The 16,220-nt window shown below is 37.1% G+C and overlaps 2 protein-coding genes and 1 non-coding gene across 7 annotated transcripts in view; 2 read left to right on the top strand and 1 right to left on the bottom strand.

The window, feature by feature from the left end:
- Mphosph8 (M-phase phosphoprotein 8) overlaps window positions 1–16,220 on the top strand; it is a 52,563-nt gene that overhangs the window by 1,656 nt on the left and 34,687 nt on the right. The gene's annotated exons all lie outside the window — the stretch shown is intronic.
- Trnav-cac (transfer RNA valine (anticodon CAC)) lies at window positions 2,429–2,501 on the top strand. Its single transcript has one exon. It is a non-coding gene; the product is annotated as a tRNA-Val (tRNA).
- Window positions 4,442–16,220, bottom strand: part of Pspc1 (paraspeckle component 1) — a 141,790-nt gene continuing 130,011 nt past the window's right edge. Inside the window, exons 15-16 of one of the 2 annotated variants that reach the window (XM_078015726.1) lie at window positions 10,026–10,094; window positions 4,442–4,724 (exon numbers count right to left, since the gene is read on the bottom strand). The gene's annotated coding sequence lies outside the window, so the exon portion shown is untranslated. The remainder of the gene's footprint in view (window positions 4,725–10,025; window positions 10,095–16,220) is intronic. The other variant, XM_078015725.1, reaches the window with a different exon arrangement.

The raw sequence follows: 16,220 nt of genomic DNA, 5'->3' as shown, positions 1-16,220 counted from the left end.
TGAGGCAGGAGGATTGCAAATTCAAAGTCAGCCTCAGCAATTTAGTGAGGCCCTTAGCAACTTAGGGAGACCCTGTTTCAAAATGAAAAATTAAAAGTGCTGGATATGTGGCTCAGTAGTTAAGCTCCCCTCTGTTCAATTCATGGCACACACACACATCCCATAAAGAAATTTGGGGAATATATGATTTTTATTAATCTTTGCTAGTTCATTGTCTAGCATGTAAGTAACACACAGTATCTGCTTTGTGTGTATCAGATTTTTAAATGAGTGAATGAACTGTGGGCTTGGGGGAAGAAACACACTGGACAGAGTAAAGCATAGATAATAGGGAAATAACCTGTTTTAGTAGGTAGGTATGAGATGTCCAAACACCTTACAATCTTATTCATCTTCTTGTCTGATATCTCCCATTTGTCATATGTTGCCTTGTGTTATTTTTTTTTATCCATTCAGTCAGCATACATTTTCTATCAACTACTGTGTGCCATGTTGTCCTGATGATATAGATATTATTTGGAGCATGCACAGTTGCTGACATTGGAAAGTTCTGTCCAGAGAATTGAAATCTAATATTATTAATATTATCATTGGTTGCAGTGAGTAAAGGTAGGGGTTTTTTTTCTTTTTCTCTTATTTTAGTGCTGGGAATTGAACCCGGGGCCTTGGTGCGGTAAGCCTGTGCTTTACCACTGAGATACTCCCAACCAAGATAGAAATATTTTTATGTATAATTTCCCCCAAACTATTGTGAGCACCTTAAGATGAGAGGAGGAGCCAATCTGAGACTGTTTTGGCTAATATTTGATATTAGGAGGGTAATATTTTCAGAAGTAAGATGACACATAGTTTTTTTAAAAAAGAGATAGAGAGAGACAGAGAGAATTTTTTAATATTTATTTTTCAGTTTTCGGCGGACACTACATCTTTATATTTATGTGGTGCTGAGGATCGAACCCAGCCCCCGCGCATGCCAGGCGAGCACATTACCGCTTGAGCCATATCCCCAGCCCAACACATAGTTTTTAATTTTGCCAATGTCAAAGAATTGTAGGCACTGTATTTTAAGTTTCATCTTTTAGTCTAAAGTAGATGAAACAAAGAAATGTAAAGGTGTAAGGTGGTGGAGGAGAGTTAGACTTTTCTTTTTTTTTTTTAATATTTTTTTAGTTGTCAATGAACCTTTATTTTATTTATTATATGTGATGCTGAGAATTGAACCCATTGTCTCACACATGCTAGGCAAGTGCTCTACCACTGAGCTAGAACCTCAGTCCCGAGAGAGACTTTAAAATGTAAAGTTGAGTTAAAATTCTAGTTCTTAAGACCTTGGATTTTTGGTGCTCTTGTGAATGAGTGGTGTATAAATTGAAAGGTATTAGTTCAACAGAACAGGAAGGTGGCAGTTTTATTTATTATTGCTAAGTGAGCTGGACCATTGGTCAGCCATCTACCTGTTGACAAACTTAAGGGTCCTGAAAGTGGTTCATTAGGCCTTCTTATGGTCTAGATATTCGAATTTAATCAGAAACCCAACTGAGTCACTTTTTGCTAATTTATACATTTTATATGTGTATGTGTATGTGTGAGTGAGTCTAAACATGTGCATGCATACTAGGGATCAAATCTAGGGCTTCATACATTCTAAGCAAGCATTGTACCACTGAACCAGACCCTCTATCCCTATGTGTAATTTTTTTGATTTTTATGTCTTAGCCTCCCAAGTTACTAGGATTATAGGTGTGTACCACCATGGCCAGTTTATATGTATTATTTTTTTGATTGCTAACTGAATGTTTGAATAACCAATCTGAAAACTGGCCATATTCTCAGGAGGCAGAGGCAGGATGATTGGAAGTGGGAAGGCAGCCTGAGCAATTTAGTGAAACCCTGTCTCATTGGTAGCTCAATGATAAAACACCCCTGGGTACAATCCCCCAGGCCAAAAAGAAAAAAAAAGTTCCAATATGTTTATATGTATACTTCATTGTCACCTGTATGTTATTTATAATTTACTTAGAGTAATAGAGTAAACAAAGAATAAAAATTCTAATGTAAGAGCAGGAACAGATGTCACTAAACATTTTAAATTGAGTTGGCATATTCTGTGAATTTATACACAGGATTTATCTATACAATTAAAATTGTATAGATAATTGTGGTACTGTATAAAGTGATGGAAGCAGATTGGGCACTCACGGGAAATTAGGGATTGACTGAGCAGAGGGGTTGTAATTCCAGGAGAATGGAATAAGGTAAACTAGGGGTCCCATTTGTCACTTTATTGGCCTGCAGACTTGTTTTATTTGACACACTGTTTTTTATTGTTTTCTGAGATTGAAATTAGCTGCTAACATTTACATTTAAGGAATTTTCACATTAAAAAAATTATGTGAGGCTTTTCTTAAAAATTGCAAATGGATGGGGCTGGGGTTGTGGCTCAGTGGTAGAGTGCTCACCTCACACGTGAGAGGCCCTGGGTTCAATCCTCAGCACCACATCAAAGAGTAAAATAGAGATATTGTGTTCAATTACAACTAAAAAATAAATATTTTTTTTAAAAAATTGCAAATGGTAACCATTGGACTCTTACCCTCTACTTCATCTTGCTCTCCACAGTTCTACAATGCACTGTTACTGCCTTCCAGACTTTCTAATCCCTGCCAATTTCATTCATTTATTTAACTTCTGGAGAACATAGAGAAGCTCTTGGGAAAAGGGAATGGTAAGAGATTGGAACAGTGCCAGACCACATGTAAAGCTTAATATGGACAACATTTTATGGATAAAATGGTTCTTCTTTTTAAAACTTGCCCACATTCTGTGTGCCCACATTTTCTAATAAAAAATTTTAAACGAGGGCTGGGGTTGTGGCTTAATGGTAGAGCATTTGCCTCCCTTGTGTGAGGCACTGGGTTCGATCCTCAGCACCTCATAAAAACAAAAATAAAGATATTGTTTCCATCTACAACTAAAACAATATATTTTTTTAAAAATTTCTTTTTCTTTTTAGAGAGAGAATTTTTTAATATTTATTTATTTTTTAGTTTTCGGGGGACACAACATCTTTGTTTGTATGTGGTGCTGAGGATCAAACCTGGGCCGCACGCATGCCAGGCAAGCGCGCTATCGCTTGAGCCACATCCCCAGCTTCCTAAAACAATATTTTTTTTAAAAAGTTTTAAATGAGAATAAAGCACCTAAAATTTAAAGAATATATGTAATATAATTAAAAAATACCTTGGCTGATTTTTCTCTCAAGGAAATGGCTTGTTGAAATCCTTGTGATGAAAACTGGCTTGGAGGAATGGTATTAACACTGAATTTTGGGCTGGGGTTGTAGCTCAGTGGTAGAGCGCTCATCTGGCGCGTGCAGGGCCCTGGGTTCAATCTTCAGCATCACATTTAAAAAAAAAATTAATTAAAGGTATTGTTAACTACAACTAAAAAATTAAAAAAATAAACACTGAATTTATATATTTAGCCATATCCTTTCCTTTAGTTTATTGTCACCTGTACTTTTTGAGTTTTTAGAAAAATTGAATCTGACATGTTGTGACATGTGTCATGTTCTAGGTTCAGTTAAATTGAAATCATTTTTGCATAATAAACTGATACTTTTTCTGATATTTGTGGTATTTTTATATTATTTAGTAGATAAGGATTATTTTTTAAAATTTTACAACTAGTTCTAGAAATGCCTATTTTTTGGGCTATCCTAGACATCCAGTCTATTGCAACACTTTATAACTAAATCATATTCCCAGCTCTGTCTGCATTTTTGTTCAATAATATGTTAGTGAGATTAATCTAAATTGTGTGAGTTATTGTTTCTTTCATTTTCATTAGTGAACAGAATTCTAGTATATGAATGTATTAAAATCTGTCTTTCGGGGGGCACTAGGAATTGAACTCGAGCTTTCTACCACTGAGCCACATCCATAGCCTTTTTTATTTTTTTATTTTGAGACAGGATCTCACTAAATTGCTGAGGCTGGCCTGGAACTTTAAATCCTCCTGCCTCAGTTTCCCAACTTTCTGGGATTACAGATGTTTGCCACTGTGCCCAGCAAGATCTCTTTTCTACTACTATGGGTGGGCATTTGGACAATAGCTTTATTTTTATTGTTTTTTGCTTTTTAATTTTTTTTATACCTTTATATTTACTTTTTTTTTTTAACATGATGTTGAGGATCAAACCCAGGGCCTCACACATGCCTTGCAAGTGCACTACCACTGAGCTACAATTCCAGCCCCTGGGCAATGGTTTTTGACTGTTGTAATGCTAATCATTGAACATGTCTCCTAGTATATTGTGCATGTACATTTCTCTTGGTATACAAACCTAGGAGTGGAATTTCTTGGTCATAGGTATATGTTTATCTTCAGCTTTTGTAAAGGTCGGGCAAACGTCGGAGGAAAAGACCACCAAGAGACCGTCTCATGCAACAGCAAAGGGTTTTATTGGGGATCCAGCATGCTGGGGCTCAGAGCTCACTCCAGAGGAGCGGAGAACAAAGAGCCCCGGGAACAACTTGAGCAGGGTTTATATACATTTTTTAGAGAGGGCAGGGACTTTATATATACATCATAGCCTCCTTTAACAAATCATCATAGGGGCTGGGGATGTGGCTCAAGCGGTAGTGCGCTCGCCTAGTGTGTGTGCGGCCCGGGTTCGATCCTCAGCCCCACATACAAATGAAGATGTTGTGTCTCGCCGAGAACTAAGAAAAAATAAATAAATATTAAATTTCTAAAAAAAAAAAAAAAAACCAAATCATCATACACCGCGGGAAAATCAAACAACAACTCTCAAACATGATTAGCACATTCATTGGCAGGAACAGGTCGGGCAGGGGTGATAGGTCAGTCCTAAGGAGGGGTATACATTCAAACTGATTGGTTTAAGCCCTGAGGTGTCCGGGTTGTTAAGCAACTAGGTGGGGGGGGGATTTCGACACACATCTAACGGGCAGTTCCGGGAATTGTCTTAACTGCCACAGGAATTTCAGGTTCTGAGTGCAGCTTAGGAACTTTACAAAACCTGGTCCTTCATATTTTAATTTCAATTTCTTTTATCCTTTCATTTTAAGTGGAAACTGTTTTTGAATATGGTTGTACCAATTTACACTACCACCAGTGGTTGATGAAAATTTTAATTGTATAGTTATATTTTTAACTAGTAGCGGTGGGTATGTAATGGTATTTTCTAGTTTTTGTTTGTATTTTTATAGATCTTAACATTAGTAATCAATGTTGAAAATATTGAACATCTTCTCTTACATTTATTGTTCAGTTGATTTTCTTTTATGGAGTACTTTTTCAAATTCCTTTTTTACCTGTTTCTTTTTTATTAATTTATTGGAGACTTTTACATACTCTGAATTCAGTTCTTCCGTATGTTAAAAATCTTGTGTGTGTGTGTGTGTTGGGGGGTACAAAAGGGATTGAACCCAGGGCCTTGAGCATGCCAGGAAAGTGCTGTGTTGTTCAGCTATATTCCCAACCCCTAAATAGCTGGAATTACAGGAATGTACCACCTTTTCTTTAAAAATAATAATAATTAGGAATGGGGTTGTGGCTCAGTGGTAGAGTGCTTGCGTAGCATGTGTGAGGCACTGGGTTTGATTCTCAGCACCATATATACATAAATAAATAAATAAATGTCCACTGATAACTAAAATATATTTTTAAAAACATTTTTTAGTTGTAGATGGACGATACCTTTATTTTATTTATTTACTTTTATGTGATGCTGAGATCGAATCCAGTGCTTCACGCTTGCTAAGCAAATGCACTACCACTGAGCTACAACCCCAGCCCCTATATATATATTTTTTAAAAAATAATTAATTTACTTTGTAGTGCTAGGGATGGAAACCTAGACCTTCCAGCTTCGTAGACAAGAGTTTTACCATGGAACCATACTACCCACCCCAAATCTTTCTTGTAGTAATATTTAATCTTTTTTTTTTTTTTTTTTTTTTAAGAGAGAGAGTGAGAGAGAGAGGGGGACAGAGCGGTAGAATTTTAACATTTATTTATTTTTTCTTAGTTCTCGGCGGACACAACATCTTTGTTGGTATGTGCTGCTGAGGATCAAACCCGGGCCGCACGCATGCCAGGCGAGCGCGCTACCGCTTGAGCCACATCCCCAGCCCCGTAATATTTAATCTTAAGGCTTGATGTTGAGTACTTTTGTGTCTTATTGAGAAATCTTTCTGTATCCTACATATTTTCTATTGTTTTCTTTTTTTTTTTTTTGAATTTTTAATATTTATTTTATTTAGTTCTCGGCGGACACAACATCATTGTTGGTATATGGTGCTGAGGACCGAACCCGGGCCACACGCATGCCAGGCGAGCGCACTACCGCTTAAGCCACATCCCCAGCCCTATGGTTTTCTTTTCTAGGAGCTCTATTTTGCCTTTCACATTTTGTTTTTATACTTAACTTAGAAATGATATTCTACATAGTATAATACAGGGGTCAGGTTTTATGAGGAAGTCCTTATTGTTGATTTTTAATAATGCCTTGGAAGTTGTAGGGTAAACATGTCAGTTTCCTTCCAGGGTGTTGTGGTTTGAATATGAGGGATCTGCCAAATGTTCCCATGCTGAGGCAGGAGGTGAAATGATTATGAGACCTGTGAGCTGATCAGTGGATTAATCCATTTAGTCCATTATCTGGATTAATAATTTTATGGACTGACTGGGTGATAACTGTAGGCAGGTAGGATGTAGCTGGAGGAAGTAGGTTTCAGGGAGCATCCTTAGAAGGGTTTATCTTCTCTGAAACCCATTCCCCACCTTCCTCTGCTTCCTGGTTGCCTTGAGATGAGGCAGCTTTCCTCTGATCTACTCTTGCTCCAAAATGTTTTGCCTCATCACAGTCCCAGAGTGATAGAATCAGCTAACCATGGACTGAATCCATGATCCCCAAATAAACTTTTTATTTTTTAAGTTATTCTTGTCAGGTATTGGTTACAGGGATGAAAAATGGATTAATACATGTGTTAAAAACTTTTGGGATTTTTATTAGGATTTGCATTGAATCTCGATATATTTAAGGTCAGTTTCTTTCAATAATCTTATACCTTTCTAGATAGAAGTCTTTATAACTTTTTAAAAATTTATTTTTAGTTGTTTGAGAAAGTATTCTTGTGTTGCTCAGGCTGGCCTAAAATTCTCTGTCCTCCTTCCCCAGCCTGTGGAGTAACTGGGATTATACAGGTGTGTTCTGCTATATCTACCTCATATCATTTTGCTTTTTTTCCATTCTGGGAATTGAACCCAGGGGCTTTCTACCTCTGCATCACATCTCCAGCCCTTTCTATTGTTTATTTTGAGGCAGGATCTTGCTAAGTTTTTGATACTGGCCTCCAGCTTACCATTTTCCTGGCTACTGAGTGTGCGCCACCACTCCTCGCTTCTGTTTATTTTCATATATATATTTTTTTTTTGATAGATGGACACAAAACCTTTATTTTATTTATTTATATGTGGTGTTGAGGATTGAACCCAGTGCCTCACATACCTAGGCAAGCAATCCACCACTGAGCTACCACCCCAACCCAACTTCTGTTTATCTTTTAAGATTAATTTCAGTTTACTTGAATTTTGGTCAGAGAATTCTCTATGTTATACTCTTTGAAATTTATTCAAACTTTTTTCTCCCCACTACTGAGGAGTGAACTGAGGGCCTTGCCCACCCTAGGCACATGCTCTACTGCTCTAGCATTGTTCTATATCCCCAGGCCTTTTTTTTTTAATATTTTTTTTTTTTTAGTTGTAGGTAGACACAGCACCTTTTTATTTTATTTATGTGGTGCTGAGGATGAAGCCTAAGGCCTTACACATGTGAGATACATGCTTTACCGCTGAGCCACAGCCCCAGCTCTCCCCAGGCCTTTTTATTTTTATTTTGAGACAGGGTCTTACTAAGTTGTCCAAACTTGGAATCTTACTGAGGTAGCTGGGTTATAGGCATGTGCCACCAAGCCTGGTTGAGATTCCCTTCCTTCTTTCCTTTTCATTTCTTCTTTCCATCCTTCTGTGCTGGGAACCTAGGGCCTTATGTATGCTGGGCAAGTGGTCCACCACTGAGAGCTACATCCCCAGACCTTCCTTTCTTCCTTTTTTTTTTTTTTTTTTTTTTGAGATGGGGTTTTGCAGTGTTGCCCACGGTGGCCTTAAACTACTAAACTCAAGTGATCCTCCTCCTTCCACTTAACAGAGTAGCTGGGCATGCCCCAATGTGCCAGGCTTAAGCATTACATTTATGACTGTATTCATAGTAAAGTTTACTAGTTTTTTGGCTACTTTATTTTAATTATCAGAAAAATTGTAAGAATTATATAGGATCTCTTATATATCTTCACCCAGATTTCCCAGTTATTAATAATATATCAGGACTGGGGTTGTGGGTGACTCAGTGGTAGAACATTTGCCTAGCATGCATAAGGCACTAATTTTTCAGCACCACATAAAAATAAATAAAGATTAAAAATAATTTATCATATTTGCTTTATTTTTTCTGGCCCACTTGATATTAAGTATTGTTTTTAAAAACTACATTGAATGACAAATTTGCATTTTATTTTATTTTATTTTGCTGGGGATAAAATCCAGGACCTTGCACATGCTATGCAAGTGTGAGCTACATCCCCAGTGCCAGAATTTTTACTCACATACACGCAAACAATATCATACATTCCTGTGACCTGTTATTGGTAAATTAGCATATTTCTATACTCTACAATAACAATATACTTCTTCCATATTGCTTTCTTTTAGGCAGTATTTCATACTACTAATATTACTTTTCTTCCCCATTCCCTTATAATTTAAGTTTCTTAAACAAAAATACTGTCTAATCTGTTTTAGTTCTTCAATTTTAACCTTCATAAATGCTCTTACATTCTCATCTGATGTAACATTGTTCTCCCCCCACTTAGTTATTGTTGCTAAATTATAAAACATTATTGATGTTCCACAGGTGACAGAATGATTGAAGGAGTGAGTGTGACTGTTATGGGTTGCATTCGAGGTGTCCCCCAAAAGCTCATTTGTGAGACAATGCAAGAAGGTTTAGAGGAAAAATGATTGGGTTATAAGAACCTTAATTGAATCAGTGAATTAATTCCCTGATGGGCATTGAGTGGTACTTGAAGGCAGGTGGGATGTGGCTGGAGGAGGAAGGTTCTATAGATTTGGTGGCTTTGGTACTATATATTTGTATTTGGCAAGTATAGGTGTCTCCTTGCTTTCATCATGTGAGCCTCCTCCTTCCACCATACTCTTCCATCATGTTGTTCTGCCTCACTTTGAGCTCCAAGGAATGGAGCCTGCTGCTGTGGATTGAAACCTCTGAAACCATGAGCCCCCAAATATACTTTTTCTCCTCTACAGTTGCTCTGGTCTGGTTCTTTAGTCACAGCAGCAAAAAAACTGACTAAAACAATGACTGAACTGGACGCCTACCTGTAATCCTAGCAATTCAGGAGGCTGAGGCAGGAGGATCATGAGTTTAAAGCCAGCCTCAGCAAAGTCAAGGTGCTAAGCAATTCAGTGAGACCCTGTCTCTAAATAAAATACAAAATGGGGCTGGTTTTGTGGCTCAGTGGTCAAGTGCCCCTGAGTTCAGTCCCCAATATCTGCTCCCCCAAAAGACTGAAAGGTAAAGTGACATATCAGGGTAGCACAGAGCATGGAGTTGGGTTCTTTGTCTCATGAATTTGAAGAATAAAATCCACAAAGGGGAGAGCAAAGTAACAGGATTTATTAGAGTAATAGAAAGCAGATCTCCCAAAAAGAGGTACTCAAGAGCAGCTGTTGTCTAATAGTTTATATAGAATTGTAAGTTTAAGAAGTTACCCCCCTGCCCAACCCTGGGTAAGGCATTCTGTGTCCATGAGGTATTCATGCAGCCTTTAGTATAATCAAAATATTAATCAGGCATTTTTCTTTCTTTGAAGAGTCATGGACTGGGGCTGGGGATGTGGCTCAAGCGGTAGCGCGCTCACCTGGCATGCGTGAGGCCCGGGTTCGACCCTTAGCACCACATACAAACAAAGATGTATGTCCGCCGAGAACTGAAAAATAAATATTAAAAAAATTCTCTCAATTAAAAAAAAAAAAAAGAATAAAGAGGCATGGACTTCCTCAAATGTCCTGATTTAAAAATAAGTTTTTTGGGGGCTGGGGATGTGGCTCAAGCGGTAGCGCGCTCGCCTGGTATGCGTGCGACCCGGGTTCGATCCTCAGCACCACATACCAACAAAGATGTTGTGTCCGCCGAGAACTGAAAAATAAATATTAAAAAAAAAAATTCTCTCTGTCTCTCTCTCCTCTCTCACTCTCTCTTTAAAAAAAATAATAATAATAAAAATAAGTTTTTTGTAAGTTTCTTAGCAAATAACTGCAGGTGCCCTTTGTGTTCTACTGCCCTAGAAGTTACCCAGGGGTCCATCTCCCTATCCTCCCAGCCTTCTCTCTTCCTCTTAATGTCATCAGTTCTTGGCAGTCAGCTTGGAACGTTATTTAGTTATTTGTTTGTTTGTTTTTTCCATTTTTTTTATTGATTGTTCAAAACATTACAGAGCTCATGATATATCATCTTTCATACATTTGACTCAATTGGGTTTTGAACTCCCCAAATACATAATGCAGACTCACTTCTGTTACATACTCACATTTTTACATAATGGCATATTAGTGACTGTTGTATTCTGCTACCTTTCCTATCCCCTACTATCCCTATTTAGTTATTTATTTTTGAGATAGTGTCTTAACTGTGTTGTCCAGGCTGGTCTTGAACTTCTGGACTCAAGGGATCTTCCTGCCTTGGCTTTCTGAATAGCTAGGACTATAGATGTGTGCTGCCATATCCAGCTTGTGAAGTTTATTGCTTTAATGGTAGTATGAATAAAAACAGGCTCCTGTTAAATATATGCTATATGGTGTTCTGCAGTTCATTTGGACAACTGTGTTGTATGTTCTTGCTTCTCAGTGAGATTGCGAATTGAGCAGAAAAGATACACCAGAATCTGGAGAAGCAAACATTTGGAATATGACAAAGATTTAATAACCATGAAGTATTAGAAAGAAATTCTCATCATGCATACCTGTAACCCCAGCAACTCAGGAGGCTGAGGCAGAATGATTTTTGCAAGTTGAAGACCAGCCTGAACAATTTAGTGAGCCCTTCAGCAACTTAGCAAGAACCTTTCTCAAAAAATTAAAAGGACTGGGGATGTGGTTAAGTGATAAAAGACTCCTAAGTTCAATCTTTAATGCATAAAAAAAGAAAAAAGAAATTCTTAAAAATGAGCAAGAAAAATGGGCAAAAGATACAACAGGTAAATAAAGGTCTTTTTTAAAAATTGTGGTTATATCACAAAATTAGCCATTTAGACACTTTTAAGTATACAATTCAGTGACATTAATTACATTCCCTGTGTTGTGTAACCATCACCTTTATTTCCCAAGCCCAGACACCCATTATCCTAGAGACTCTTACCATTAAACAGTAACTTCCCATTCTTTCTCCTCCCTTCCCCTATTCTCCAGTAACCTCTACTTTCTTTCTTAGTGAATTTGCCTATTGTAGGTACTTCATGTGTGAAATAATAAATATTTGTCTTCTTGTATCTAGCTTATGCTTAGTTCACTTAGCATATTTTCAAGGTTCATTTATGTTGTAGTATATAACAGGATTTCCTTACATTTTAAGACTGAATAATATTCCATTGTATGTATTGCATTTTTTAAAAAATTTTTTTATTGTTGGTTGTTCAAAACATTACATAGTTCTTGATATATCATATTTCACACGTTGATTCAAGTGGGTTATGAACTCCCATTTTTACCCCATATACAGATTGCAGAATCACATCAATTACACTTCCATTGATTTACATATTGCCATACTCGTGTCTGTTGTATTCTGCTGCCTTTCCTATCCTCTACTATCCCCCCTCCCCTCTTCTCTCTCTACTGTAATTCATTTCTCCCCCTTGTATTATTTTTCTCTTTCCCCTCACTTCCTCTTGTATGGAATTTTGTATAACCCTGAGGGTCTCCTTCCATTTCCATGCAGTTTCCCTTCTCTCTCCCTTTCCCTCCCACCTCTCATCCCTGTTTAATGTTAATCTTCTTCTCATGCTCTTCGTCCCTACTCTGTTCTTAGTTACTCTCCTTATATCAAAGAAGACATTTGGCATTTGTTTTTTAGGGATTGGCTAGCTTCACTTAGCATAATCTGCTCTAATGCCATCCATTTCCCTCCAAATTCTATGGTTTTGTCATTTTTTAATGCAGAGTAATACTCCGTTATGTATAAATGCCACATTTTTTTTTATCCATTCGTCTATTGAAGGGCATCTAGGTTGCTTCCACAGTCTTACTATTGTGAATTGTGCTGCTATGAACATCGATGTAGCAGTATCCCTGTAGTACGCTCTTTTAAGGTCTTTAGGGAATAGTCTGAGAAGGGGAATAGCTGGGTCAAATGGTGGTTCCATTCCCAGCTTTCCCAGAAATCTCCAAACTGCTTTCCAAATTGGCTGCACCAATTTGCAGTCCCACCTACAATGTACAAGTGTACCCTTTTCCCCACATCCTCGCCAGCACTTGTTGTTTGACTTCATAATGGCTGCCAATCTTACTGAAGTGAGATGATATCTTAGGCTGGTTTTGATTTGCATTTCTCTGACTGCTAGAGATGGTGAGCATTTTTTCATGTACTTGTTGATTGATTGTATGTCTTCCTCTGAGAAGTGTCTGTTCAGGTCGTTGGCCCATTTGTTGATTGGGTTATTTGTTATCTTATTGTCTAATTTTTTGAGTTCTTTGTATACCCTGTATATTAGGGCTCTATCTGAAGTGTGAGGAGTAAAGATTTGTTTCCAGTTTGTAGGCTTCCTATTTACCTCTCTTGTTGTTTCTTTTGCTGAGAAAAAACTTTTTAGTTTGAGTAAGTCCCATTTGTTGATTCTAGTTATTAACTCTTGTGCTATGGATGTCCCATTGAAGAATTTGGAGCCCGACCCCACAGTATGTAGATCGTAGCCAACTTTTTCTTCTATCAGACGCCGTGTCTCTGATTTGATATCAAACTCCTTGATCCATTTTGAGTTAACTTTTGTGCATGGCAAGAGAAAGGGATTCAGTTTCATTTTGTTGCATATGGATTTTCAGTTTTCCCAACACCATTTGTTGAAGATGCTATCCTTCCTCCATTGCATGCTTTTAGCCCCTTTATCAAATATAAGATAGTTGTAGTTTTGTGGATTGGTTTCTGTGTCCTCTATTCTGTACCATTGGTCCACCCGCCTGTTTTGGTACCAGTACCATGCTGTTTTTGTTACTATTGCTCTGTAGTATAGTTTGAAGTCTGGTATCGCTATACCACCTGATTCACACTTCCTGCTTAGCATTGTTTTTGCTATTCTGGGTCTTTTATTTTTCCATATGAATTTCATGATTGCTTTCTCTATTTCTACAAGAAATGCCCTTGGGATTTTGATAGGCATTGCATTAAACCTATAGAGAACTTCTGGTAATATCGTCATTTTGATGATGTTAGTTCTGCCTATCCATGAACAGGGTATATTTTTCCATCTTCTAAGATTTTCTGTTTCTCTCTTTAGGGTTCTGTAGTTTTCATTGTATAAGTCTTTCACCTTTTTTGTTAGGTTGATTCCCAAGTATTTTATTTTTTTTGAGGATATTGTGAATGGAGTGGTTGTCCTCATTTCCATTTCAGAGGATTTGTCTATGATAAACAGGAATGCCTTTGATTTATGCGTGTTGATTTTATAACCTGCCACTTTGCTGAATTCATTTATTAGCTCTAATAGTTTCTTTGTAGACCCTTTTGGGTCTGCTAGGTATAGAATCATGTCAGCTGCAAATAGTGATAATTTAAGTTCTTCTTTTCCTATTTTTATGCCTTTAATTTCTTTTGTCTGTCTAATTGCTCTGGCCAGTGTTTCAAGAACTATGTTGAACAGAAGTGTTGAGAGAGGGCATCCCTGTCTTGTTGCAGATTTTAGAGGGAATGCCTTCAATTTTTCTCCATTCAGAATGATGCTAGCCTGAGGCTTAGCATAAATTGCTTTTACAATGTTGAGGTATGTTCCTGTTATCCCTAGTTTTTCTAGAGTTTTGAACATAAAGGGATGCTGTACTTTGTCGAATACTTTTTCTGCATCTATCGAGATGATCATATGGTTCTTATTTTTAAGTCTATTGATGTGGTGAATCACATTTATTGATTTCCGTATATTGAACCAGCCTTGCATCCCAGGGATGAATCCTACTTGATCATGGTGCACAATTTTTTTGATATGTTTTTGAATCCGATTCGCCAGAATTTTATTGAGGATTTTTGCATCTAGGTTCATTAGAGGTATTGGTCTGTAGTTTTCTTTCTTTGAAATGTCTTTGTCTGGTTTAGGAATCAGGGTGATGTTGGCCTCGTAGAATGAATTTGGAAGTTCTCCTTCTTTTTCTATTTCCTGAAATAGTTTGAAAAGTATTGGTATTAGTTCCTCTTGAAAGGTTTTGTAAAACTCTGCTGTGTATCCGGTCCTGGGCTTTTCTTAGTTGGTAGTCTTTTGATGGTTTCTTCTATTTCCTCAATTGAAATTGGTCTGTTTAGGTTGTCTATATCCTCCTGACTCAATCTGAGCAGATCATATTACTTAAGAAGTTTCTTGATGCCTTCACTATCTTCTATTTTATTGGAGTATAAGGATTCAAAATAATTTCTGATTATCTTCTGTATTTCTGAAGTGTCTGTTGTGATATTGCCTTTTTCATCCCGTATGCTAGTAATTTGAGTTCCCTCTCTTCTTCTCTTCGTTAGCATGGCTAAGGGTCTGTCGATTTTATTTATTTTTTCAAAGAACCAACTTTTAGTTTTGTCAATTTTTTCAATTGTTTCTTTTGTTTTGATTTCATTAATTTCAGCCCTGATTTTAATTACTTCTTGCCTTTACTTCTTTTGCAGTTGTTTTGCTCTTCTTTTTCTAGGATTTTGAGATGAAGTATGAGATCATTTATTTGTTGGTTTTTTCTTTTTTTAAGGAATGAACTCCAAGCAATGAATTTTCCTCTTAGAACTGCTTTCAATGTGTCCCATAGATTCCGATATGTTGTGTCTGTGTTTTCATTTATCTCTAAGAATTTTTAAATTTCCTCCTTGATGTCTTCTATAACCCATTGATTATTCAGTAACCTATTGTTCATTCTCCAAGTGATGCATGATTTTTCCTTCCTTCTCTTATCGTTGATTTTCAGTTTCATTCCATTGTGATCAGATAAGATGCATGGTATTATCTCTGCTCCTTTATATTGTCCAAGAGTTGCCCTGTGACATAGTATATGATCTATTTTTGAGAAGGATCCATGTGCTGCTGAGAAAAAAAGTGCAACTGCTTGATGTTGGGTGGTATATTCTATATATGTCAATTAAGTCTAGGTTATTAATTGTGTTATTGAGTTCTATAGTTTCCTTATTCAACTTTTGTTTGGAAGATCTGTCCAGTGGTGAGAGAGGTGTGTTGAAGTCTCCCATGATTATTGTATGGTGGTTTATTAGACTCTTGAACTTGAGAAGAGTTTGCTTGATGAACATAGCTGCACCATTGTTTGGGGCATATATATTTATGTCTTGTTGGTGTATGGTTCCCTTGAGCAGTATGTAGTGTCCCTCTTTATCCCTTTTGATTAACTTTGGCTTGAAATCTATTTTATTAGATATGAGTATGGACACTCCTGCTTGTTTCCAAAGTCCATATGAGTGATATGATTTTTCCCAACCTTTCACCTTCATTCTATGTATGTCTTTTCCTATCAAATGCGTCTCCTGTAGGCAGCATATAATTGGGTCTTGTTTTGTGATCCATTCTACTAGCCTGTGTCTCTTAATTGGTGAGTTGAATCCATTAACATTTAGGGTTATTATTGAGATATGGGTTGTTTTTCCAGCCATATTTGTTTATTTATGTTACTAAACATGGTTTGTTTTCCTCTTTGATTATTTTCCCCTCCTTTAGTGTCTTACCTCCCACTGTTGGTTTTCATTGTTATTTTCCGTTTCCTCCTCTTGTAATGTTTTGCCGAGGATGTTTTGAAGAGATGGTTTTCTAGCTGCAAATTCTTTTAACTTTTGTTTATCGTGGAAGGTTTCAATTTCATCTTCCATCCTGAAG

Source organism: Ictidomys tridecemlineatus, chromosome 6 (genome assembly GCF_052094955.1).
Source record: "Ictidomys tridecemlineatus isolate mIctTri1 chromosome 6, mIctTri1.hap1, whole genome shotgun sequence".
NCBI classification, from domain to species: domain Eukaryota; kingdom Metazoa; phylum Chordata; class Mammalia; order Rodentia; family Sciuridae; genus Ictidomys; species Ictidomys tridecemlineatus.
Note: the sequence above shows the minus strand (reverse complement) of the source record. Positions and strands in the feature narration are given on the sequence as shown.